The sequence below is a fragment of the Tupaia chinensis genome, unplaced genomic scaffold (genome assembly GCF_000334495.1).
Source record: "Tupaia chinensis unplaced genomic scaffold, TupChi_1.0 Scaffold000222_1, whole genome shotgun sequence".
Lineage (NCBI taxonomy): Eukaryota > Metazoa > Chordata > Mammalia > Scandentia > Tupaiidae > Tupaia > Tupaia belangeri.
In genome coordinates, this window is record NW_006159697.1 from 260,797 (window position 1) to 261,645 (window position 849).

The following is an 849-nucleotide window of genomic DNA, read 5'->3' on the forward strand; positions in this document are numbered from 1 at the left end:
CCCCGATCCTGGCGCCGTCGTCCCCTCCCGCCCCTCCCCTCCCGAGGTGCCACTCACTTCCCAGCGCTCCGACCCGGACAGTCGCCACAGCGGAGGGCCTTCCAGGGGGGCGCAGGCCGGAAGGCGCCCTAAGAAAGCCCGGCCCGGCCCCGGGCTCCCCGCGGGTGCGCGACCCCGCCCCACGCACAGGGGAGCGCCCGACTCCCCCGGAGGCGGAGGAAGGGCCTGGAAGAGCAGAGAGGCTGCCGGCCCCCCCTTGCTGCCGGGGCCACAACCACCAGCCCGCCTCTGGGCAGGGGGCGCCTCTGTGCAGGGGGCTTCGGGCAGGCCCTGGACTGCACCCGGGCGGCTGTGCACAGCTGGGGGTGGGATACGAGTCCCTTCTGACCTGGCAGGAGGGTATGACCCCGGCCCCTGCGCACTTTCTCCTCCTGCGCATAGCAGGCCTGAGAAGCAGGGCCCTAAGGGGAGTAAGGGCACGTGGAAGCACAGTGACCTCCAGGATCATTTGTTATTTATTTTATTTTTAGTTTGCTACAGGACACGTGTGCTCACCAGAGAAAGAGGGAAAGTGAGAAAGCAAGCCACCATGTCCAGGACTCGAACCGCAGTTGATATGTGCGAGTCCAGCACCTTAAGCATCATGACACATTTTTTATTAAAAAAATATGTATTTAGAAACACCTTATTTATTTATTTATTTTATTTTGTTTTTAATTTGACCAGAGAGAGAAAGTGAGAAAGGAAGCCCCCAGATCGGGACTCAAACCTCAGTCGACTATATGTGAGTCCAGTGCCTTAACCACCACGCAACCTGCTGGCCCTGCACCCTCTTTTTTTAATTTTGTT